Source organism: Frieseomelitta varia, unplaced genomic scaffold (assembly GCF_011392965.1).
Source record: "Frieseomelitta varia isolate USP_RPSP 00005682 unplaced genomic scaffold, Fvar_1.2 scaffold_470, whole genome shotgun sequence".
Taxonomy (NCBI): domain Eukaryota; kingdom Metazoa; phylum Arthropoda; class Insecta; order Hymenoptera; family Apidae; genus Frieseomelitta; species Frieseomelitta varia.
The window spans coordinates 71035-96132 of NW_025110224.1; the positions used below are offsets into that span (position 1 = coordinate 71035).

The following is a 25098-nucleotide window of genomic DNA, read 5'->3' on the forward strand; positions in this document are numbered from 1 at the left end:
ACGATCCTTAACCACCGCGCCCTATCTTCAACGTCGCTTCGACCCTTTCCCGATCCGCTGTCGTCGTTATCCCCGAAACTCGTGGCTGCAGCCGAGCCAATCGAAGGTGCGCATATAACAGACGCTGTATAACGGAAGGGCTGTAGCGAAGATCAATCGACAATCGTTAAAGTCCCGAAACGGCCGCCGAGATCCAAAGGTATCCGGCAGCGGGAGGGATGAAAGGAAAGAAAAGAAAGAAAGAAAAAAAAAAAAAACGCAGCTGCGTCAACCTGTCGTCGAGTTGGCCTGCTGGGGGGTTAGGGCGGCGGGATGGAGGGGGGACGAAAGCGGCGTATTTCCGAGTCGAAACGGCAGCAAAGATAGACGGACGCGCGTGCACACAAAGAGAAACACGCGCTGCAGGTTGGGTTGAGCGTGGACGAGAACGGGACGATGGCTAGAGCGTAAAGAGAGAGACAGCTTGTTCCCCGAGGGTGGGTTTGGAAAGGAAAATCGGTCCGGTTCGGGCAAAGGATTTATCCGTGGCCTCTCGACTAGGATTGAAATAGTAATATGTTATTGGTAAGCTCTCCTTTTACATCGGCAGCGCCAATAAACGCTGCAGACAGGTTAACGAACCGTCCGGCAAGCGTGCCGCGAGATAAAGACAGGGAGGAAACGAGAGTCGGAGTGTAGAGCCGTCAGAGAGTGTAGTCTGCGAGAGGAAAAGACAGACAGCCGGACGAGGTGCAGGGCTGGCTGCAGCGGGAAACGGCGGGAAGAGAGAGACGACGAAGGAGAAAGAGTATCAGAGAAAGGGAGGGGGGAGGCGGGGATAGAGAGAAGAAAAAAAAATAAAAGTGACCGTGGATGAACAGAGCCAGAGGGAGGGGTGAGGGAGTAGGAGGAAAGGGTAGTTGCGCTGGATGGAGATAGAGCTGGCAGATGTGTAGATTGAAAGGGGTGGGAGGGTGAAAGGCAGAGAGGCCGAGAGCAGAGAGAAAGAGAGAGAGAGAGAGAGAGAGAGAGAGAGAGGTCTGTAGAGAGGTGGCATCGCTAAACTGTCGACTTCAAGCTTTTAATTCGCGATCAAAGGCCCGTAACGATCCGTCGGAAACCCTTTCGCGGCGCTCTTGCCGACGTCAAAATTACTTTTAAATTCGCCCGGGCCCTGTCCTGCCCCCTCTCCTACCCACCCACCACCCCCATGGTCCCTCTCTATGACTGCCCTCTCTTTCGCCGCCTAGTCGATCGGCAACCACCCCTCGTTCACGATCCCTAACCCCTTCCGCGCCTCCCCTCCCTACGTCGATGGCCTTCGCCGCTCGTCCACTTTGCCGCTTTTTATAGGGCGGTCTATGGCCGGATACCGAATTCGGCCCGCTAGCTCGTAGGTAACGAGAGAAAAACGACACGAACAGGTGGTTCCGTCAAAGGTAATCGACTCTCTCTCTCTCTCTCTCTCTCTCTCTCTGCGGTAGATCGTCAGCCTTCCCTCCCCACATCGTGTCGAGTTCTTTCGAGAATCGTCCGACTATCGTCGACGATTACTTTCGGAAGCTCGGATCGGACTTTAGATTGCACGGGACGGAAACGAGCGTTGAAGACAGTCGGGTCGAAAGTAACAAGGAACGTGCGTGGGAGAGTAGATTTCGGGAGAGACTGAACGTTTCGTGGGAGAAGGGGTTTCGAGGTAGCTTCGATGAACAAAGGTCGTTGAAGTTCTTATAACCTGGTATATGACGTGAATTTCAGATCGATGAAATGACTCGATGTGTCATTTTTTGATGAACAAAGGTTGCCAAAGTACCATATACAGACGTGATCTTAGATCGACCACTCTAATTTTATTCGGGGGATGTTCAATTTTTTTTTTTTTTTTTTTTTTTTTTTGATGAAAAGCAAAAATTGCCAAAAGTTTTATAATACGCAGATGCGTTTTTCAGATCGATTCCACACAGTTGGATCTTTCCTTTTTAAATTAGCCAATGTCTGGCGAGTTTTTCAACGGAAATACAAGCTTAGATGATTCGAAACGACGCAATGAAGATGTACAAGTAAAATAAAATCGATGAATTTTCAATCTTCCTCGGCGTGGAGCTAACGTAATATTTCACAAACCCTCCGTGCTCGTCCCGTTAAACAATATTCTTTTCACAGTGTTTCGAACGTGACACGCGATTCTAACTTGAGCGACGCGTCAACGACAACGATATGCCTCTTTGTCCCCTCGCAAACAACTAATCTTCTTTTCAGGTACCTAGAACCTTGGCGTCACTATGAAACATTTTAACTTCATACGCGTAATTGACATTGACAGCTAAATGTCAACTCGTTCATTTATTCTGGTATCGCTTGAATCGCTTTACCGCGAAGGCAGAGATTTTTCATAGTGCGCCAAGGATCTATAAGGACTTTCACCGAGAGTCGAGCGCCTGGATCGAGCGTGTCCGGGTGTGGCGAGCGGCGAAAGAACGCAAACGCAATGAGACAGACCGCTGAAAGAGCGAGGAAAGAAAGCTAACGAGGGCGAAATCGCGCGGATCGTCCCTTTCGGGGAGTGTGCTCTTTTTTCCAAAAAAAAAAAAAAAATAATAATAATAAAACACCTGCTTCAAATTCAGATCCAATCGAAACGAAAGCAAGTAAAAATAGAACAAAAAAAAAAATACACGATCGAAACAGAGAGAGAGAGAGAGAGAGAGAGAGAGAGAGAAGAAAAGGAGCCAAAGACGAAACGGATGATCGAAATCGAGACGAGCAAAGTGTACAAGAGAAATCACGAGAGGCGATCGTTTCACGGGGAGTCCGTGTCGCCCACATCACCCTGATTGATGATTTCTAATTTCACCAAATCTTCTTTACAGTTCTAGCGTCGCGCGAACATTCACCCCGTTCCTTTCGTTTCGAATTTAGAGTGGACTTCTGCTCGTTACATCGGCAACCTCTCGTTACACGGCCGACCGACCGACAGGCCGCGCGACTGCTCGACGATCCGTGTGCGCGCAGTTCCATACGTCGCCGGGGAAAGAAACGAGGCGAGCCAGTTACCTAGTTCGTTCTCCGAGGCGATCAACGGATCCACGCGCCCCCTCTCGCGGCTCCCCTGTTCCGGTTCCCGTCACCCTCGAACGTCACCCTCCGGATAGACACCGCGTGACAGTACGACGACTTTCCTTCGAGAGTCGATTTACCCTGTTGAATTTTCATTGCCTGTGTGACTGCTCCGCGTGGTGGAGCTCTCTACAGTTCTACTGAATAATTCGTTCGTCCGATCGCTAAATTCATTCGGACATAATTAGAAGCAGAGATTCGTTCCGAATGGCAGTTTCGTTTCCCAACGAAAGCAATGAAAAATTTTCGCCAACGACAATCGAAGCGTCCTCGTGTTGTCACGAGTAATCACTTTCCGTGACGATCGATGATTTTTCGCCCGCGACTCGTCGCTCGACGATCCCTTGTCGTCGAGGAACAGCGGGGTGAGCGCTGCGTTCCCGTCCGAACTCGAGGGGTTGAACTCGGCGCCGCGTCGACACACCTCAGGCACACCCTGCGAATCCCCTGTTTCTGAAAAAACAACGTCACGACTCTGTGACCCGAGTGAAGGTGATCTCTCTGCGTGTCTCTTAACAGAAACGTTGAGAGGGAGAGAGAGAGGAGGGGGGGGTGGGAGGGGGAGAAAGAGGGAATCGAATTAGGAAGAAGGGCTGTTTTGAGAGCGCGAATGCGGCGACCGACTTCAACCTCCCCAGCCGGCGTGGAAACGAGTAACGGAGAACACAGACGACGGCTTGCGACGGGGGTGCAAACTCGTCGAAAGTAGAGAGTGAAAACGGAGGTAAAGAAAAAAAAAAAAAGTAAAAAAAAAAAAGCATCGAACGGGAGGTAGTAGCTCGCACTACCCCTCGACAACTAAGAGACAGAGATCGTAGCGTGAGAGATAGAGGCAAACTCGGCGCAGTGAAGACAGAGATAGTGAGAGAAACGAGTAATAAAGGAAACAGCGTACATAGAGACCGATAGAGACACAGATAGAGAAAGAGCGAGAGAGAGACAGAGCCGACCACCTGGTGAATAAACTGCGAGAATTAACGAGAATTAACCAAAAAAAAAAAAAAAAGAAAGTCTGTATGTGTTCGCTCGTGTTTTTTGTCAGCAAAANAAAAAAAGAACGTTGTCGAAATCTGAGAAAAAAAAAAAAATTTTTAAAATTAAAAAAAAGTTGCTTTTCGTTTCTCGTCACCTCGAAAGGCCGTCGTCCGTCCCTGACCCTACCAAAGTGTGTTTTGCATTGCAGACTACCAGATGCGCAATGTTAACGTGAGATCGGTCAACTCTAAACGAAGGAAAACACCCTCCTCTTCCTGCTTGTGAGTCTCTCAGTTTCGGTGTTTCGTAACTAATTCCACCTATGATAACTACACTGTTCTCTAAACCAAATTATATTATTATTATATTATTATATTATATTATATTATATATACATATATGACGTTGTTGTAATGGATCGAGACGTACGTTGACCTATGACCTTGCCTTTATATATATATATATATATTCGTATATATACACACAAATATATATATATTCTCTCTATATACGTTACATACAACTTACATACAGACATTCTGTGTGATCACACGTGATACATATTAACATATAACACCGCGTGTCTCGCATACTTCGTCTATTACGCAACTGCGTGCGGGACCCGATGGGAATTCCTGGCCGAGACGAGAGATATTCAGAAAATCCTGTGGCTTCTATTTTTCATTGAACACCGGATAGAGACCGTTTCATCGGCGAGATGATTATTCCTCGAGTTTCCAAGGAATTCTATCAACAGAAGATCGCAAAGACAGTATTATCGGCAGGGCCATTAATTGGAGAATCGATTTAAAATTCCGGAGGATATTTAGAAAGGAAAAAGAGGAAAGAAAACAAGGGAACTCTGCTCCAAAGAAAATACTTGTGGCAGAAGAAAATTCGAACGAAAGATCGAACGTTCAACGATATCGATTTCATCGTTAACTCGTCGACGAACGAGGAGAAGGGATCTGATCAATGAAAAAAAAAAAAAACGACCCGCTTTCTGATATTTCCTGTTCGCCAGCGAAGTTTCCAGCGGAACCCAGCGCGGACCGGAAGCGGCGCGACACCGTTCTTCGCCTTTTCTTATTTTTTCGTTCAGCCTCGAACGTTGATTTCCGATTACGGATCGATCTAACGATCGATCTCCTCGCGATTTTCATCAGTTATTGCAATCCTTCGTTCTGCCATGAACTGCTCAACGCAGGCTTCTTCCTCTTCTGTTCACAACACATTTACTCTCGCTCTTTACGTAAATTCTTTTCCTCTTTCGTTTCGTTTCCGCGATGCAGTCGCCGTGATTTCGCATCGCTTTCGTAAACCTCGTGCAAGAGCGACTCGTGCAGCTCTCGCAAGCGTTAATCGAATGCTACTGCTAATGGAAGAGAAAAATAACTGCAAAGGTTAAAATCAGAAAAGGGATTTAAGCTAGCTTATGTTTCTTTTTAAAGAATAACGATCTTCAATTGCGAATTTTCGAGGTAAAAAAGAAGGTGAAAAATTCAGACGAATCCCCGAGACGAGTTTCGACAAATGAAAATACGACTCTCCCAACCCGATGGATCCTTTGTACGCGAGATCTGCACGAATCGATCTTTGCCATCCAAAAGTATCATTTCTCGCTGAAGACGGCTACATCTCTCAAAAAATACGAACTGAAACATTCGCGTGGAAATCGGCTTTCTTCCCTGTCTTGTTCCACGTGAACGCGAGAACAGCGAGAAACTCAAAGAAAAACGACCAGCGCGGTTTGTCGTCGTAGATATTTCCGTGATTTTGTTTGTCTCTTCTTCATCGTCGATTTCGCGAATTTTTCGAGAAGATCTCGTTGTGTTTCTTTTCTTTTCTTTTTTGTTTTCCGGGGGAAGATGGCGAGCGCCGTGCGAACACGCAGACGTACGCTGCGTGGCTCGTTCGAGCAGAGTCTCGTCTCGTTCCTGACGATCGACCCGCCTGATCGATCGACTTCCTAGACGGCTAGGATCTCGCTGCTCGGTCGTGCCAGAGGCTACGGACGTCCTGCGATTGCAGGCCTCGGTCGTAGGACGTCTTGGCTCTGGCGCGTCGCGACGCCTGCTCCTCGTCGTCAGGATCAATTAATTCACCGAACGTGTAAAATCGCTGAATTTCCGAATTTTCCTTTTACGCTTCGGAACTTGAGAAAACACGAAACCGCGACTTTTCGTAACGACGAGAGAGATTCTTTCTTTTTCGGATTTCTAATGGAGTCGATTTTTTGAAAATTCTTACAAATTACAAAGAAATCGCTGACAGACTTGTTCCTTTTTTTATTGAAAAAATGTCTGAGCGCTGCTCTTTTCTTTTTTGACGACCGGGGAACGTGTTATTTTCTTCTGTCAAACACCGAAACGAACTCGCTCGTTCCGTTTGGAATAATTTATTTTTTGTTTAAACGACGACGCTGGATTTCTGCGTGAACGGCGGAAATATCCAGCGGAAACCGCGCTGTCGCGAAATCAGAACTCCAGAAGCGTGAAATCCCGCTCGCGAGGGCTCGACTGCATCCGTTTGCATCAACTTTCGTTTCTTTGATTTCACCGCCGAAGTAGCAGAACACCGGTGACAAACAACAGACGCGCCCGACTACTTTCGTACACGTTCGACAACACACACACCGATTGGCGACGATCGGGCGAGAGGAAATATTCTCACGACACACAATGCAGAAGAACACACACAGAAAACAGAAAACAGAAAACAGAACAAGTAACGATTCCATGCACGTTCGCTGTACCTGTATGAACCGTAATATTATTTATAATCTTTCCATACACGTGACTATGTACACACATACACACACACACACACACACACACTTAGATACACGTGTCTGTACATCGTATTTTTGCTGCTGCTTCTTTGAACGTAAGCTTTAGATTGGAAAGAGAACAGCGACCAGTGAAACACGAACAAAAAGACACCCACCCTTGCGCCCACGTACACACGGTACACGCATACACACAGGTGTGCACACGCATACAAACAGAGGACACGATCAAACAGATTGGGTAGAAGAGTAAAACAAAAAAAAAAAAAAAAATGAAAAAGTAAAAAAAAAGGAGAAAGAAAATCACACGACGACCAATCACCATTCTCACGTATGTATATTTCTCGAGTGCAAAGAGAAAACAAGAAAGTACAAAGCCTGACAAGTGACACGTACGGAGGCATTTTATTGAGAAGCCGCTCGAGAGTCGCGGTTGTCGAGGTGATAATACCGAAAGGGACAAGAGAAAGAGAAATAAATGGAGGGAAAGCGAGAGAGTATATCGAGAGAGCCTGACGGAACGAGAGAGAGAAAGAAAAAGAGAAAAAGAGAGAGAGAGAGAGAGATGATAAAATTGAGAAAAAAAGAGATAGACGGAATAAGACAGACAGAGAGAAAGGGAGAGAGAGAGAGAGAGAGAGAGAGAGGAAGAAATGTGAATAGGCGTAAAGAGAACGTACGGAACGGGAGGAGTGAGAGAGGGAAACGAGAATCAAGGCGGGAGAGAAACGCGACGAGGAGCCCTCCATTGCTCGAAATCGCGTGAATCAACGACGGGAAAAGTGTTTCGGGGAGGATCTGAGATTCAGGGGTTGATCTCGCAGCGGAAAAAAGCTTCGCTGTCTGCCTTCGAGCCGTCTCGTTGATTTTTCGTGCGACATTTAACACTCTATAGCGAAAATTTCTAATTTGAACGCGAGAGAAACGGAAATTAATGATCCCGGGACTCGATGATTAATACGAATAGCGCGTAAACGGGGAGATCTAACTGGTCGAGATAGAAATTTCCAAATTTGTCGTTCTATGTACACACGAGAAATGTATTTTTACATCCTGTATAATGAAACAAAAAAAAAAAAAAAAGAAAAAACTCTCCGCAATGCAACCAGCTGAATTTACAACACATTTTTCCTATCACCGCCGCTTTAATTAACGGAGCGAAGAGAATTCGCGTAACTTCGAAGTTGCATAATGTTATTATAGAGGGTTAACCTTTTCCACGATGCTTGCTACGTGCTATTTTATAAAAACTAATTTTTTCCGTTATTAACTTCGAGACGCGTTAACTTTCCGCATTTTTTTTTTTTTTTTTTTTTTTTTTTTTCCCTTCTTTTTTTTCCCCCTTTTTTTTTTTTTTTTTTTTTGTTTTCCCTTCATGGAGTTCCATCTTTGTAGTTCGTTTTCTTTTTTTTCTTAATGTCGCGGAGCACGTTCTTTTTTTCATTAAACGATTTCGTTGAATTATGGTTGCTATTGCGAAAGAGAGGAGAATTTGGTTTGTTCGTACGTATTACCGAGCGAGAGAGCGATGCAGTCGTCACGATCGATCGATCTCGCAGCGTTAAAATGCCCCGACCTTGACCCCGTTGCGATCAAAATGGAGGACAGCCCCGGTCTCTGATTCTCTCCTCGAGCTGTTTCCTGTTTTACGCGATCCCCGTGCTGCGCGCCGTGCTCGAACCTTCTCTCTCGAACGCATCAGGAGATCCCGATGTATCGATCGGCGACCATGTACGCGATTTAATCGAGGCTACTTGGTCTCGAAATTGCCTGGCAAAAATTTATTCGACAACGTTCAATCCTTTCGAGACGGACAGGACGACAACTGTCCAAGGTAATCATTATAGGAATTACTGTCATAATATTCTCTTTTATTGCTTCGACGAGATAATTTACGTGAGATACGATACGACAAGATCTGAGTGATTAAATTTATTGAAACTGTAAGAGGACTTGGAGGAATTTTTCCAAATATTAATTTTTGTATAATAAAGTAGTTTGTATGTAAGTATACTGGCTTTATAGTTTCGAGGCATGAATAAAATTATTTTTTAGTGAAAATCATCTACTGTTTTTTTTTTTTTTTTTTTTTGGAAAAATGTTATTCCTTCGTATGATTTCGAACGTAATATATTTTGTTTTTGATCAAAAATGAGATATGTAAGAATTGACAATTTTTAGATGGTTTTATATTTTTGAGACTCGTTGAACACTTACTACTAATAATGAAAAGTTGATTAAAAGTGCTCGATCAAATTCAAGATATTTAATATCTATTTTATTCGAAAATATTGCTCAAAATTATTTGAGATATAAAATAATACTGTATCAACGATTTCGATTCAATTTGTGAATCCGTAATATCTCGAACACTTGCGTCGAAAACTTTTCGCCAGGGTGCCAAACTTTTATGAATATATTATGTACATTGTGCAAAACATTTTGAAATTTCATTAGCACTGTAATGAGAAGACCGCAGACAGATTTAGTAAAAATTTAAAAATTATGTAAACACATAAAGATATACAAAATATATAAAACATTTGAAGTGCTTGTCACAATACTAATAAATGAAATAAATCTGTGGTTAAAATACACTGTAGATATATGAATATTGAAGTTTAATGAATAATTTGACTGTTTAAATAGATTTCTGTAAAGAGTATGATCAAATTTTCAAATCTGACGATGATTCACTATAGTGCGAATTGAATTACAAAGTGATATATGTGATATACACAATATATTCATATACAAAATACTTTTACAAGTGTTCAAGAATCACTTTCAGGAGTGACTCTATATTATACATGTGTATATAGTCTGTACATTTGTACGTATATATATATATATATATATATATAGAATGTATACGTACAAATGCACAGACTATATACACATGTATAATATAGAGTTATACACATGTATAATATGAGTGACTCTGTATTATACATATGTATACAGTATATACATTTGTACGTGTATATATATATATATATATATATATAGAGAATATGTGCACGTACAAATGTATATATTGTATACATATGTGTAATATAGAGTCACTCATATATATGTAGTATTATATATATATATATATATACATATATATAGTATTAATAAAATTTATTATTTTAATTTATAGTATTAATCAAAGAACTTTATGTAATACACACGAGTATTCAAATACTTTCGAGAGTCTCTCTACGTTATACATGTCTAATAGGATCACTCATCGATTTTAAAAATCACGCTACTGCCTCTCCTTTTACATTCAGAAGCACGATATAATTTATATTGTCGTTACGAAGGGAAACAAGCCCGCCTCGAAAGGATTAACGAAACTAATTCGCAACTGCGGGAACAAGACTAACATTTCACTCGGTCGCGTTGTTTTCGATTTGAATCAATTCTAATTATCGGTAATCGTATTCGTGCGATTCCCCAGCGGAGCAATAGAAACAGAATCGTTATGAAGTTATGTTCGAAACGTGTTCGATTCGCGAGGAATCTCGATCGATACACGAGTTAAGTAACACGGCGAGGCGCGCACGTGAGTCGTCGATAAGTTTCGCGGAGAAACAGGTTCGAGAGGCTGGTGGACGAGGAGTCGCAGAAACTCCTGGTCTGAATCGACGAGGCCTCGTCTATTCTAATTGGCTTCGAATATTACCTCGAAGTCGAGGGACGAACGATCGACCACCACGAGCCAGCTAACGCGACTCTCGCACGCGAAAAAGTACATGCTACGCCAATGACCCAGAAACCAGCGACAACGTGTCGTTGATATAGGTGGGCCTAGATCTACTAGTCGTTTCAAAAGATTTATTTCCACTGGTGGACTAAAATTAGCCTCGTAGCATTCACTTTCTTCTCCGAATCTCGCTGTAAAGATGATGTTCGAAATTCAATCTGAATATACATGAATATTAAATATTAATATATGTTGGTTGTTAAATTAAATTAAATAATTTTGTATGAAGTTGTAATTATCCACCTGTGCTCAAATGAAAAAGAACAAGCGTAAGCGTAAGGAAAAAATGGAATTTTCTAACAATAATTATCTGTCTATAATTCATCTGCGCAGTTTATGATTATGTGAATGAATACGCGAACGAAATTAATTAATTAAATATTTATGTAAATACAAATGTTATATTACAATTATAACATACATTTTAATTATAATTTATTTATATATTATAATATACAAATATTACGTATTACATTTATAAACATTTATACATATATATATATATTTATTTATTTATTTAACAATTAATATGTTTATTATGCGTCAATTGTTCAACGTGTTTCCTTATAATTGATTACATGTATTTTTTAAAAATTATAGAGAAATTATAACTTTACAAAGATGTTCGATAGTTACTCTAAACATATTTTTAAGCACAGACAGATAATTACGAACGAGCCTATCGTACGAAAACTTCTCAACCCTTCTTAGAAATATGAATCAGTTCATTAGGGAACTCGAACAGGGGATTAACTATTATTGGAATAAATTTGAAAACAGTTTATGCGTTCAAAGTTCTAAGAAAATGCAACCCTCAAGAATATGTCGGACCATAGACGACCTATTACTACTGAAACTTTCCATCTTCCATGCTTTTCGTTGTTCCTAAAATCGCCTTCAGTTTATTATCACTAAATTGCGGATTTTTCTGCACTTATACGAAAAAGACTATAGAATGAACGCAGTATAAAAATTATTTTATAAACATTTTACACGCAATAAAAATTTATATAAAATAATTTATTATTTAAAATAATAATTAAATTTATATATAGTAATTTATTATTTAAATAATAATTAAATTTATAATATAATTTATAATATCCAAAATATACATTACTTGCTATAATTTTTAACGAGAGAAACAAACGAATCTTTAAAGTTCCGTTTCTTTATGTGTGACCATAAAAATATAAATTTGCAGGAGAATCCGCTTTGAAATCGTCGTTCATTAATTTGATCAACAAATCTGTCAGTTTATTCATTTAACCCTTCGAGTGTTCATTCCGTGCTAAAATATCACACGACGTAAGATGCTTGAAATAATTAGCTACTTATTTAAAGGTTCAAAGTTCAATACATCGAATAATAATTCGTTGAGTTCTCCTTTTTCTCGGTACCGAGCTCGTAGACTTTTGATTATTTCAATGAACACTCGCGAGGTTAATCGCGAAGGGTTGAAAAGTTGTCGCGCGGAAAAATGTGGGCGAGAAAGTGGACGAAACGAGGAACGAAAATCGGAGAAGCAAGAAGGAGAGAAAAAAGGGGAATCGATCGGCGAGATCTCGCGTATCTGGCGTTCGTTCTACAATACTTACAAACGGGCCAACCGAAATCATCAGCCAAGTAGCCACACTCTAAATTCGAAACCAGCTGCCAATCGGCTAATAAAATTACACCGGACAAATTGGACGGCCGGATTAACCGGATTTAAGCGCGGAGGCCTCGGCGTAGTGGGCTCGATCGTTGGTATCAGGACTCTGAAACGCGTTCGATTTATCTCGAAATTAGTTCTCGCGAATCGAACCTTCCTAATTAACGTTCTGCATCCTGGAAATTTCGAATTTTGTGCTTGCCCGTCGTGAATATATCATTACATGTGACTGTAATTATTCATCGTTGAATATTGCCACGATCACCAGCATGTGAAATAATTGCTTGAAAACGTCAAACTAAAAGAATATCAAAATTGAGGGAAAGAATGGGAGAAAATTTGTGCTATACAAATTAATCTGTTAGAATTTTCTCTGAAGTGTAATAATTTCTTTGATTTATAGATCTGTTACTTTTTTCCTAAGGCATAATTTCCAATGAATGATTTATTTATCGCAATTGATAAGATTGATCAGGTCAGAATTAATTTTAACTTTTATTAAATATTAATTATAATTTTAACTTTTATTAATAAATATTAATAAATGTTAATTATAATTTTGGCTCATAAATAACTGCAATAATTCAAAATATTATAATAATTTAAAGCATTATAGCATTAGACTCTATATTTTATTCTATGTCTTCTACAGTATAGTAAATTGAAAATTCCACAAGTAACAATCTAAATTGTTACATCTCTCAATAATCCCGTGACAATTACAGAAACTTCTGGTTAATTCACACGTTGGGAGAACAATTCAAACAAAAGTTTCACGAGAGTTGTAGAAAATTGGTGAAAAAAAGGAATTTCTAAACCGCGTAGGAAGCACAAAAGGAATTTCAAAAAAAAGAATGGAAAAACTGAAATATCAAAAAATGTCGAACAAATGGAGTCCTGTGAAAGCGACGAGTCCGCTGAAAGGCGTTCCGAACGAAATTATTTTCAAATCTTCGTGAGTCACGAAATCGGTCAATGAAGCGATGTATGTGTTTCTTTTTTTTTTTTTTTTTTATACAAGGGGATACTGTCCCTTTCGCGATCTTTCGCCACGGTTTCGGTAAATTTAAGCCGACGTATTGTGCGCGCGGCCTCGCTGATGACACGAGTCACCCTCTCGACTGGCACTCCACTGTACGAGCCACCCTTTTGGAAGCCACGTAGGCAAGGGGTTGGCTTTTTTTAACGCCAACTATCTTTCATTCTGGCGACGAGGCCTCAGAGCCTACGTCTTTCGGCACCACCGTCCGCTTCCTGGATTCTTCTTCTCTTCAAGACGAGAATCCTAGTTGAAATTTTAACCTCGTTGGATATCCGCTCTGAACCATCCGTGAAATGTAAATATAAAAGTAATGACAATGTTCGACCACTTTTTCAATGCGTATAAACTCTCATCTGTTAATACCAAATTCATACAATTGCCATATGGAAAGGTAAATGGTGAAATTTGGCAGATTCTTTCTCAGACTCACAATAAATTGATCGAAATTTCATTCAATCGGGTATAAAACTTCCACATATACGCGTTTAGTCTCATACCATAGTCTTATCTTCTCTAGTTTTGGATTTTTACTTAAAACAATTAATTTACTATTAAATTCTCTTTCAAATTAATGTTAAAAATAGTTATCTAAAAATTAAATTTTTTATAATTCATTTATTCTTAAATATACTACATTTTGATTTAAAATATTATTTTATAAAATCTTTATTTATATATTTTTATTCATAAATTATAATAACAATACATAAATATAATTTAAGTATTTCTTATCGTGGATTATCAAATTAAATAACAAATTTCCCTAAAAAGTTTAAAAGGCCGCCATCTTACTTTATTTTAATGATTTAACATTTAATTATAAAAATATTATTTTATATTAATATAATAGGGTATCTAATCCTAGTTTAATATTTAATTTTCATATATTTTAATATATAAAATTATATATACATAAATAATTTAAATTTCAACTATAATTATTAATTTTTATATATATACTATTTATTTTAATAAAATTTGTTAACTATTAACTTATAAGTTTAACCGCTATTGCTGGCACTTTAATTTATAGTTATTAATTTTAATTCCCTTATTTAATTTTCATTAATTTTTATATTAAGAATTTTTTATTAATTTTATTTCAATTATATAATATATTTAATTTTAATTAATTCATTTGTTTTGGATTTTTACTTGTTACTTGTATATATGCATCTTTGAAAGGATGGTGCATCGAATGCATTAATTGTAGCAATGTGTTTAAAAATAAATATTATCTGCAACTTTTGTTATCAAAAAATGTAAAAAATTGCCGTTTGTTAGAAAAATAGATAAAAATAATATAACATTTCATGAGAAAAATTGATACAAGGGACGGATGAGAGTTTCGGGAAAAGGTGACAATAATTTTCGATTATTTTAGAACGAAAATCATTTACAGTGAATGTGAAAAGTATTCGTCGATATTTCAAACTCTTACAATTTTGTGAGAAAAAAATCGCAAAACAATTTCAACTTGTAAAATAAACTTATTTCAATATGTAATTTTTACTTTTACAATACTGAATTCGTTTTCTTCAAAGATTTTACTTTTTTTCTAAATCTTACTTTACTTCTAAATCTCTAAAAATTTCGTAAATTCAAACGTCGTTATAGGCTGCAAAAATTCTTTTAAATTACCTAAATCTATCACGAATGTTGAAAATTGAATTCTTCCCTCTGCAATAAATTTGTTATACGATTTCTTTTTCACAAAGTTACAAGAGTTTGGAGTTTTCAACAATTCATCATCGTGTGTACAATTGCTCTCTAGACTCACTGTAAAAAATAAAACTAGAGAATATAAAATTTATAAAAGAATTGCTCGCAAGAAACGTAATATAAAACCGATGGCAAAAAAGTGCTTCTAGTCTCCGAAAAAAAATTGTCGAACTTAATTCGATCAGAGGCAGAATAATAAGAACAGAGTTCCAATTGTTGATTAACCAACGAGGCTACTTTTTTCACAACGATTGTTCTTTTTCCTGGTGGTTTCGAAGCTAACGAAGGCAGAGCACAATGGGCACAGCATGTACGTTGCTTTCCCTCAGAGTGGAGGACGCGACCTGCTCGATTGTCGATCGCGTTTCGAACAGCCGTACAGCGAAAGAGGCTCGCGACGTCGCGAACCATCGACGATTCTCCTCCGACCCTTTCTTTCTCTCCCGTTTCGCCACGAATTTTCTCGCTAACCGCGTCTTCGCGCAAGTGGAGCGAGGACTGTCACCGGTTAGACATGCGAACAACGTGGTGGTCGCTTCGATCCTCGAGACAAAATTTATGGAAATTGAGCATTATCGATGGGAGTGTTTGGGGGTGTTTCCGTTGGAAATGGATCTTCGTGTTTTCGTGAAAATTACCACTGAATATGCCATTCGCAATTGCAAAACTTTATTTAATGGCTCCTTTTTCTCGTAGAATCTCTTTTCTCGTTATTGAAACCTCGGGGAAAACGAGGAGATTTCTACGGGCTATTCGCATTCTGTCTGGAACTATAGTCTACTCGCTATTTCTCGTCGGAAAGAAATATGAAACCTTGCTCTCGTATACAGAGTGTTTCTTTTACCTCGAATCTTCGTTATTTTTATTAGTAAAACTGGTGTTTTCTCGACAAAGTTATTTGTTTTCAAGGTTACGGTCGCTCTTTGACGATACGTTTCTGTCGTAATCGGAAGAAAATGCACTTCAGGCATGTACAATGCGTTGACCTTCGAACGACCCGGTACGAAAAAATAATAATTTCAAGAAGGACGATCAATCAAAGATTTTCCTACTTTTGTTCTAAACGTTCATTTTGTCAAAACATTTGTATTTATTTCGAAGATACATAGAAAAACAAAATATACAATACGTTACATGTTTCTTCTAACGTACAATGCAATGAACATTGAAGTGTACAATGAATTTTAAGTATACCGTCGTTTCTCGAGCAATAATTGGAGCTTTCAACGTCATTTTTTTATGCATCGTGTATCGACTTTGTAAATTTATTTCTTGATCGTTTGTGAATTTATTTCTCTTCTTCATTACTTCTTGTAAAATAAACATTAAAAAATAATTCCATCGAATTACCATGATCATTTATCAAATACCAGGTCATCATACGTTTCTGAAATGCATTTCTTTGCGGTTACGATAATACGGGAAGAAAAATGTGTTGTCACTATCAAAAAAAAAAATGGAAACGACAATGAAAATTTGAAAGAGATCAAAATTTTCTCGACGAAATTGAAATGAATCGCGGTATTTGTCGGCAACTTTAGCAAAAATAAGGAGAAAGAAAACGTGAACCAGGTAAAAGAAATATCCTGTATAAACTGCTTAACGACGCTGACAAGGAATAAAAAAAAGAACAAATGAATTATTCACACTCTGTCTAGAATCTATGACCTATTTCTTGTCGACGAGATCAAACCCTTGAGCTTAGTTGTGAATTTCCTAACGACGTGGAAAGGGGAATTTTCTCAGTCGAAATTGATGAGAGTAATATTCGTCGCTATTCATAAAAGAAGACATTGGTAAATAAAACAGACGAACGTTCCAGGTTTTTATCTGTATATTGTGATACCAGCTTGATCTGGAATACGTAAGAATGAAATAAATTGCTTTAGATCACGCGCGAGAGCTTGTTGCGGGCAGAGAAAGAGGAGCTATAACCTTCGATCACACTCGCGGTGTAAGGACTGTAAAAAAAAAAAAACACCACCGAAACACCCTTCCGCTACAGACTCTTGATCACAAATTGAAATGAAACTTACCGAAAGAAAGAGCAAAAATGGAATATGGGCGTGCATAGAAGGCTGCTCGTGAAATTCGAAAACAATATCGAGATCCTCCTGGCGGAATAACGCGAGAACGAAAGACGAATAAAGCGAAGAAAAGATAGACTTGGAGGAGAACGAGAAAAAGAGAGAGAGAGAGAGAGAGAGAGATTAAAGCAAAAAGAGGGGGGATGATACACACAGTATCACACGGTGTGCCGGCGAAATTGTCGAACAGAAAGAAACAGAGAGAGAGAAACAGAAAGAGAGAAATTTCTCAATAAAACGCCACCGGGCTATCTCAAGTCTCTATATATACATATATATATGTACAGTAGCATTATTGCATGGCCAACATATATATATTCTATATATTATTATTATTGTTACTGTTAATTATTATTCATTATTATTATTATTCACTATTGTAAAACACGAGACATCATGTTGACAAAACGAATTTCCCCTCCGTTCTGCGTCTTCGAGTCTGTTCTCCGGCGCCCCAACACCCGTTTCCGGGAACATCTCACCGCGGACGTTCCTGGGCGTAACCGGGGCGCCGTTTTCGGAGCGTAAAACTTCGAAGGAACAGGGTAGTAATCGAGAATGGTGCGAGATTATCTGTGGACGGTGCTGGGCCGAGAAAAAAAAAAAAAAGAAAAAAACGAAAAAAGAAACAAACTGAATGAAATGGCAGGTCGTGTTCGTCGATGAAATTTTGTCAACGTCGTTCGACCATTGATTTTTCACCAATTCGGACAAATTCGGATCAGAAACCCCCAGCATCGAACGAGTTGAAAGAACAAGAACAATCTCGCCACGTGGGTCAGTCATACATAGGGTGTCCCCGAATTCTCTCACGCTTCTCACCCTCCAGAGACCAAGTAACGACGGAAAACAAAACGAAACAAAAAAAAAAAAAAGATCATTCAAATCGAAGAAAGAAAATTAAGGAACGTGAATGAGCGGGGAGAACAAAAAAAAAAAAAGTAAAAAAAATAAAAAAAAAAAAGACGAAAGAAAAGAGAACACGAGAACGATGTCGACGTTGCCCGCGGATCAGATCGTCGCGCGGATCGTCGACGATCGGCGTGAAAAGAGAGGGGGACGAGAAGAGAACGGAACGAAAGGAAGGAAAGGACACCCTAGTAAAACACGGCGATCCTTTCGTACAAATTCGACGACGACAGACGAAAGTTTGCTTGCTTGCTTGCTTGCTCAATTCCCAGGCATGGAAACGGGGACGATGGAGACATATATACATATATATATATATATATATGTGTGTGTGTATATGTATATGTAATACATGTATATCCGTCAAGTATGTATGTATAGGTATACACACACCCAGAAAACACATTAACACGTCCCCGTTTCCGGTGCCCCTCTCTGTCTCTCGCGTCTTTGTCCTTAGAATACGACACGAAGACGTACACGGGGAAAGAAATGAGTGATGTTTAGACGATCTGTCGCTAACGGAGGCCGGCGAAACCCTTACGCGTCATCGATCGATTTTATCCAAATGTTCCAACCACTTTCAATCATTTTTAAATTCAATGTCTTCCCGCCTGCGAGAGATATCGATGTCGCGCAGAAGAAGGATATAAAGTTACAACAGTGCACTCTGACGCGATAAATAGCACGTCGTGTCTCGTGACGCGTGAAAATAGTAGCATGATCAGGGGGTAAATTAAACGTACGCACAGGTGCGAATATCGTTCTAAATTTTTCAACGCGAGGCTCTCCGAGTTTGCTGCCTTCTGAATTTTTCACGAACAGTCCGACTCGAAGAGATTCAACGGAATAAATAAAAGATCGCGGTCGTTCGGTTTTTCTGCGAAAAGCATAGATGGCGGAGGGAGGAGAGAGAGAGAGAGAGAGAGAGAGAGAGAGAGAGAGAGAGAAAGAGACCGATATCGATCGACATCGCGGGGAAACTTTTCGCCGGCATCCACAAGCCTCGAATGCTGTCTTACAATTGAACGTGAGCATTTTGCTGCGAGCCGACCATTCCCCCGCCAGATAAATCCCAATTTCTCTTAGAAATCCACCGTAACACAGAGAGTGCCCTTTTTATCATTAGCTGTTCATTTTGAGGTCCTTTTGCGCAGGTAGTGTTTGCCCCCCTCGCCCTTACTCAACCAGATACCAAGTATTGTTAGTCGATACCCTGTAAGACAAAGCATGAATGTTCAAAGCCCGTTGGAAGAAAGAAGTCGCACATTTACAGGCCGTCAGCCACACGTCGACGCTGACACTCGACGCGTTCGTCGAATCCTCGCGTTTCAAACTTCGCCGATTATTTCCACACTGACTCGTTGCCGTTCGTATCATTATTTTTTTTTTCTTTTTCTTTTTCTTGCTCGTCACGCGGAGGTTGAAAGTCAAGGCAGTCGCACTCTGAGAATTTTTATTCTTTTTTTTTTTTTTTTTTGGTTCTACAGAGTTTTCGAGAAACACAGAATTGCAGTCCAAGTGTCTCGCGGTTCGTAAAGTCGAAAAGGAAACAATTGGCAATTGGAGAATTCTGAAATAAGAGTCGAAAGGGTTTTTGAATTTGATAAAATTGCAATTTGCGAGTTTTGAAAGTAAAGGGGAAAAGTCGCGACTCGGGGATTCTGAATTTTAATTAATTAAATTCAAAACGAAATATTGCAGTTTCCGAGGTTCGAAAAGAAGTTTAAGAATTTCGAACTTAATAAAGTTCGAAGAGTCCGTTTGACGACTGGATTCAGTTGTTGAATAAAGTGTTCAGCTCGTCGATAATAATTCGTTGGCGCTCATGGTTTTTTTTCCACGAGTAGAAACGCGTCGAGGGTTAGTGAACAATAAACATCAAGAGTACACACGATACAACGATTCGAAACGATCGGAAAATTCGGCCAATTTCCGTTTAACCTTCGAATTGTCTCGAACGAAATTCAAACGGAATTGAAACAGGTTCCATGAATTGATAATTTTAAACAAGTTAAAAAAAGAAGAAAAAAAAAAAAAGAGGAACGTATTCGGTGACGATCGAGTTTTCAAGCCATCGAAAGCTCGCAGAGCGAATTATACGAATTATGGGAACTTTGCTTCACGTTTCGAGAAACCATAGACGACGTCGCTGCATCTAAATGTGTCGTTATTTGTCATTCAAATTTTTCGTTAAATTTCAAGCGGAGAAGTAGCGTGCTCTCTCTCAAAATATAATTATAACGCCGCCATTTCCAGTCGATCGATAGCGAGCTTCGGAGAACCAGTCGGTTATATCTCATTTACTTTCGCAATTAAATCCGTAACCAGAGGATCGCTAATTGGACGAGAAAAAAATCCGATCAGCGGTTCGGGAAAAATTAGGGGGAAAAGTACCGATTAGATCGATTCGATTCGTCTTTTCTATTCGCCCACGAGGAAGCTTCGTTTTCTATGTCAGAGCCAGCCGTTTCATGCATCTTTTGCTGAAACTTGCGTGTCGAGCCACGGTAAATTCGCCGAAATGTCATTAGAAGTGTCGTTGAATGCTGCTATCGGGATGCTGCAACCGAGTCGGGTGAAAAATAAATTAGGTTCCATTCCAATGCTGGCGCAGACTCAGCGAGAAGGTAAAACCTCCGAAGATGTCCGATTTTGTAAGTAGGGAGCCAGGTGCGGTACATCATAGACAGTTTACGAACTTGTCGCCGATGACAGCAGCTAACTGAGACTCGGTTCGACGAGATACTATACGTCCGAGTTAATGTACTCGTTAAGAAATAACAAGTGATTGCCCGTTTTCTTCACTTCGGAAAACATTTGTGAATTATTCTTTGATATTCACCGTGATTCTAATGGTTGGAAATGGAACGATTCACGGGCGCCGTTTGGATCGTAGGAAGTGAGATATCGGACGAATAAAAATTGAGTTTCAAATTGTTGATCGAAGGAAAATGGTAATGATCTTTCGCAACGGGAAATGTTGCCCCACAGAGATAATAGAATGGATAAATGAAATGAGCGAAAGAAACATATAAATTAGGAAAAATATTGGATATTGGACGCTGATAGAATTTTAAATCAAATTGTTTGAAATCGAAAGAGGGCGGCGAAGAATGACCATTTTTCCAGGAAATATTTGTAGATTGTTCTTCTTGATATTCATCGTGGTTTTAGAGAAATGGTCCATGAATACTTGGAACGTGGAGAAATGAACACTGAGTGAATAAAAATTGAGCTTGTTCAAAGTTGCATCAAAGGAAGATGACGAAAGATGATCTTTCACGACAGAAAATATTTGTAAATGATTGTTCCGTAGAGTAAACAAGAGAACTAGAAAAAAATACATTAATATCGGATGAGCATTGGCGGAATTTCAAAGTTAAATTATTTTAGACTGAAAGAGGAGAGCCAATGACGATTATTCATACCTGGTCCTATTGAAAATGGTTTAAAAGAAAATCTCTCACATTTTGAACAGACGATAATAGGCACAAGCAAATGTAGAAATATTTTTTGAACGAAAGATGGTCAATTATGATTCATTCTTCGATCTTCCAGCATTCATATTTCCAACAGTTTGAGTTAGTAAAGGGAAGAATGGATGAATGTTTTAAATCGAAAAAGAATAATCGATTCTAATAATCAGAAGTATTCGATACCTGTGCATTGCTTGAACCAATCAAAAAAAAAAAAATAAAATAAAATAAAAGAGGATATATGCGAAAAAGTGGATGCGAAAATAGACACGAGTGGATAAAAGTGCACTTTATTTATGCTTGGATCGATGGAAAATAAAAATTCTGACCGTTTCTAAACAGCACTTGGCCACTGAGGATAGGTCAAAGGGACAAACGAACAGGACAAAAATGAACATTGTCAAATACGTTAATCCACGAAAGATAGCTATTGATGATCGAGAAACAAGTCAGAGGGGAAAAAGTCCATGGGAAATTAGCTATTCCTGGAAGCTGGCCGTTAATTCTATTGAGAACGAGAACAGTCTTGGTGAACAAGAAAGTCTCTTATCAGAGTGGGGGAAAATAGAACTTGGTAAGAAAGTGTATGTGGAGAGGTACGGGGAGAGGAAAGGTGGCGAACTTCTGCGGAGGTGGGCGCGGAACATCACGAATATCGGGCGAGTTCGAGCAATAAGCGATAAAATCGAATTGCTTTCATAAATCTGCGCGCGAGCCGAGAAAATCCAAAGAAGGAACACCCGGGTGTGGGTGTTCCGACTCCATTGGAATGCGAGCCCATCAGGCAAAAAACGGGGGTGGCCCCTCTCTCTGAACACCGAAGCTCCCTTGCACCGAAGTGCGTAAAAATGAGAATCAAACAGGGAAGAACGAAGATGAGAGAAGAAAGTGGAAAACTTGTGCGGGAGAAAGGGATATTGCAACGGTGGAAGGAAGTTAAAAGCGAAGCGAGCAGGTTGAAACGTTGACATGTGCATTAACGTCATTTTTCATTTTTTATTCAGAAAAGCTTCTTATTGGTGTATTTTTATCTATACTTTCGATGGAGAGATAAGTAAGAAATTATCAGTACGACATCTTTTCATAGAAATGTGAAATGCGACGTTGTACAGTACATGAATTTTGACAATGTTACGCCAATGTTACATGGATTATTATATTCATACGATAAATGTTCGTTATCTGTAACATAACGTAAGAGAGGAAGAAGGAACTAAAGAAAGTTACGGCAAAACTTCTTTTAAAGAAAACTAATAAACGTAATAATAAAAATTGAAATATCATACATAATATAATGAAAAATAAGAGTTTTGAAATACCATATATAATATATACATAATATTTTTGAAATATATAATATATAAAAAAATATAATAATATAAAAATATTATAAAATATATAATATTCTTGAAATATATATAATATAATGAAAAATAAGAGTTTTGAAATATCATACTTAATATATACATAATAGTTTTGAAATATATAATATATAAAGAAATATAATAATAGAAAAATATTATAATATATAATATTCTTGAAATATCATACATAATATATACATAATATTTTAGAAATATATAATATATAAAAAATACAATAATATAAAAATATAATAATATATAATATTCTTGAAATATTATACATAATATAATAAAAAATAAGAGTTTTGTACTTGTTGAAGCTCAAAAAAAAAAAAATAGTTTCGGTTTTTAAAAGATATCCCAGGTAATGAACACGATAATTTCAGTTCGTGTAATATGAGTATCATGTCATGATATTAAGAGTTAATTCTTTGCGGTTTTACATCAATTTTACTTTAGCAATTATTTTGCTTAGACTTTTGTAAATATTATAATTAGATTGCAACAGTATTTTATATTTATAAAATAATTTAAATGGAACAAGCAAGTATTCGATATTTCTCAATGACAATGTACAAACAAATTACTTCATACGTCTTTGCAATGAAAAAAGTACGAAGATATTAGTTTTGAATTGAGGAAATCATTTTCTTTTTTTTTTTTTTTCCTGCTTCGAAGAAATCTTATCCTCGTTTGCTTTCACAAATATAATAACAGCGCAAAACAACGCTGGTCTACACTTTGAAAATTATTACGGGCCGCAAAGGGTTTAACGGATTAAAAAGTTCATGACAAGGTTAATAATGAAAAGAAGAAAAAAAAAAAAAAGAGGAGGAGGATGCAGAAAAGAGAAAAGATAAGAGTTAAATAGAAAAACCAGCTTTGTAAGCAGAAATAGAGTGGCGAGGAGAAACGTGCAAAAAGGAAAGACGAGAAAAAGAAAAGAAGGAAAGAAAGGAACAAATACAAAGAGCAAGATGGGAAATATAAAGAGTAAATAAAATTGTAAACAATGAAAGGAAAGCGCTGAAAAAGCGCGAGGCAAAGGAAAATGGCGAAAAGGAGCAGAGTAGGAGAGGGGCGATATAAAAAGAGCCAATGAGAAAATCCATAGGGAAAAGCAATACGATTAACCAAGAGCATTGTAACGAATGTAAATTCTCCGATTCTTCCTGGGAAAAGCCCTTAGTGGTACTCCCTTTCAAGTTTTCATGCAACCCTCCGAGCGATCGCGCCCGTTCGAGCGGTAACTGCATTAAAAATAGAGAGGGGACGAAGCGTCCGGCGTTCAATCGCGTTAGACAAACTTCAAAATCAAGATAATACGTGCAATTGCGGCGGATGGATTAACGGAAATGAAGCGGAATTCAATTTCCGGCGGTTGCTCGGAAATTTCCCTAAAAACGGCAAGGATCCAGCCGGCAAGCCGTGTCTGCAAAATATAAAACATTACCACGATCGAGTTTAAATCCAGCGCGCGCTAACCGATGAAGCGACAATGTTTCGTGATGCACAGGTTGTGTAACTTCGCCTGCAACGAGTCCACCTTTCATCAGGGCATTTCAACAGGACAGACGATTCTCCCGTCACCTTTTCTTTCCTCTGCCACGACGTTTGAAGAAATTAAACAGGAAAGGTCGAGCAATTCCTATCGCGGAAGATACAGATCCGGTGTATCGAAGAAATGAGAAAGAGAGATAGAGAGAGAGAGAGAGAAAGGTCGGAGAGGTCAGAGTATCGGGATCACGTGGTCCATGTAAATGCGCGGCCGTCTTCTCCTGCGTGTATTATTTTATTATATAGCGGAAGCTATTGGTGCCACGTGACGCCAGGCGTGCCCCCTCGCTCGAAATGCAATCATTCTTGAGTTATTCGGGCAAAGGGGAGGGTGGCGGCTGCGACGGAACACGGGCCGCCACGGCCCGTCTCCATCTATATGAAGAAGACGTCTACGTGCCTTACCCGTGTTTCCTGACAAAGTTCCTTTTGATTGGTTCTGGCCATCGGTTACGAGCAGATCGCACGTGAATCCGATTCCAACTCGCGGCCGATTTAATGGAGATCCGTGCTTTATGATCTCTCTCGCTCGCGCGCGGCGTTTCTCCATTTTGAGGAGAGTGCTGAGTCTGTGATTCGCCGATCGGATAGATACCTCGTCCTCCTTACCGCGCGATTTCGGTCCACGGTTTCCCCGACGATCCGATATTCGAAAATCAAAAAAAAAAAAA

General features: G+C 39.1%; 1 protein-coding gene and 1 long non-coding RNA gene across 2 annotated transcripts in view; both read left to right on the top strand.

Moving 5' to 3' along the window:
- The window catches only part of LOC122532754 (homeobox protein onecut-like), a 111607-nt gene that overhangs the window by 62102 nt on the left and 24407 nt on the right, over positions 1–25098 (top strand). The window lies entirely within an intron of this gene.
- On the top strand, positions 982–18017 carry LOC122532755. Its single transcript, XR_006307567.1, has 2 exons — positions 982–1017; positions 17333–18017. It is a non-coding gene; the product is annotated as an uncharacterized LOC122532755 (long non-coding RNA).